We start from the raw sequence: 2,046 nt of genomic DNA, 5'->3' as shown, positions 1-2,046 counted from the left end.
TAGATATATGGTACAGGGTAACCGCACGGGGGGGGGGGGGGGGGGGAATGTGGGTCCGCGGGGCCTGCTGGAGGTCGAGGTCCATGCTAGATATACGGTACAGGGTAACTGCACGGGGGGGGGGGGGGGGGGGTAATGTGGGTCCGCGGGGCCTGCTGGAGGTCAAGGTCCATGCTAGACATGTTAGATCAGGGGAGGATGTAATGGCCAGTTCACCAGCAGCACATCTTTTTCCACCGTAAGGGAGAGAGGAGGCCGACTCACTGCCTCGGCCAAATGGAGAGAGAATTTCAGCAGGGCCAGTGCGCCAGGAGCACATCTTTTTAGACCGTAAGGGACAGAGGAGGCCAACTCACCACCTCGGCCAGGGCTGTTTTTTCCTCCCCTCTCCAGTTGAGCAGTCTAAGGGCAATGACTAGCAAAGGTGCCCTCCGTCATTTATGGGAGACGGGTGTCTGAAGATGCGCAAGTCAGCAGACACCCTCGGCAACGCTCGGACGGCACTGGGACGGCGCCGGAGAGCGAGTTGCTGCCACAGCAGCCTCCTCTTCCAGCCTACCAGCCTTCCATCCCTCCCTCCCACCCCGATCGACTGGAAACGTGGCCTGCCATTGGAGGGCTGCTGCCAGGCCCGGCACCTTCACCGGTGCCTTCGGTCGGTCAGCTCCTCCGGCCCGCAGGCTCGCCTCTAGCGCCGGCCGGGGGTTACAGCACGAAGGTCGGAGAGAGTGGTGGTTCTCGGACCCCGCCCTGTCCTCCCCGCGCTTTTCCCCCCGCCAGACGCGATCGCTCGGTAGCGAGACCGAGACGCCCGGTCTGTCCCGGTGGTCATACCACGGCGGGCCTCGTCGCAGAGTGGGTAGGCAAACCCAGAGTTTGCCCACCCCGCGAAGGCGATGGGGCCCCGTCCGGCAAACACGGTTTCTCGAACCCTCGCCCCGGTCAACACCTGCGTCCGGAAAGCCTCGCCCTGGTCGACAGGGCTCAGTAGCCGCGAGCGAGCGCGTGCCCGCCGCCGCCTGAGGGGCTACCTGGTTGATCATGCCAGTAGCATATGCTTGTCTCAAAGATTAAGCCATGCAGGTCTAAGTACACGCGGCCGGTACAGTGAAACTGCGAATGGCTCATTAAATCAGTTATGGTTCCTTTGATCGCTCATCCGTTACTTGGATAACTGTGGCAATTCTAGAGCTAATACATGCAAACGAGCGCTGACCCTCTGGGTATGCGTGCATTTATCAGACCCAAAACCCATGCGGGGCGTCCTCTCGGGGGCGCCCCGGCCGCTTTGGTGACTCTAGATAACCTCGAGCCGATCGCTGGCCCTCCGTGGCGGCGACGTCTCATTCGAATGTCTGCCCTATCAACTTTCGATGGTACTTTATGTGCCTACCATGGTGACCACGGGTAACGGGGAATCAGGGTTCGATTCCGGAGAGGGAGCCTGAGAAACGGCTACCACATCCAAGGAAGGCAGCAGGCGCGCAAATTACCCACTCCCGACTCGGGGAGGTAGTGACGAAAAATAACAATACAGGACTCTTTCGAGGCCCTGTAATTGGAATGAGTACACTTTAAATCCTTTAACGAGGATCCATTGGAGGGCAAGTCTGGTGCCAGCAGCCGCGGTAATTCCAGCTCCAATAGCGTATCTTAACATTTATAATATAATACAATATTATTATAATTGATGTGTGGATCACCAGCATCACTAATTGAAGCACCTTAAAAATCTCCCTTCTTTCAGCTGTGATCACACACTTTGGTTTTCAGAGAAACGGCCAACAAAAGGAAAGACTTGACTGAGTGAAAAAGGATGGAGATCCAAGCTGGTGATGATCCAGTGCAGCTGGTCTCGGGGAATAAAGAAACAGCCTGATCAGCTTCTCTACAAAAACAAGGAGCGTTTCATGCTGTGCTTGAATATGTCTGTTACTTTAGTTATAAACCGCCTCTATTGGAGCTGAATGCTGTCATGTGTCTGCAGCTCTACATGTATTATAGGAACATGAATGATGATAATCCACAGCAGATCTGAGCAAAGCC

At 56.1% G+C, this 2,046-nt stretch overlaps 1 pseudogene; it reads left to right on the top strand.

Annotated features, from left to right (window-relative positions):
• Positions 1 to 1,028: 1,028 nt before the first annotated feature.
• Positions 1,029 to 1,705, top strand: LOC146606875 (18S ribosomal RNA; annotated as a pseudogene; the record flags this gene model as incomplete).
• Between the last annotated feature and the right edge of the window lie 341 nt (positions 1,706 to 2,046).

The sequence above is a fragment of the Diplotaxodon limnothrissa genome, unplaced genomic scaffold (assembly GCF_057381915.1).
Source record: "Diplotaxodon limnothrissa isolate DT_005_m unplaced genomic scaffold, D_limnothrissa_male_GT1.1 unmapped_scaffold_4, whole genome shotgun sequence".
Lineage (NCBI taxonomy): Eukaryota > Metazoa > Chordata > Actinopteri > Cichliformes > Cichlidae > Diplotaxodon > Diplotaxodon limnothrissa.
The sequence above is the reverse complement of the archived record's forward strand: the minus strand, read 5'-3'. Positions and strand labels throughout refer to the sequence as shown.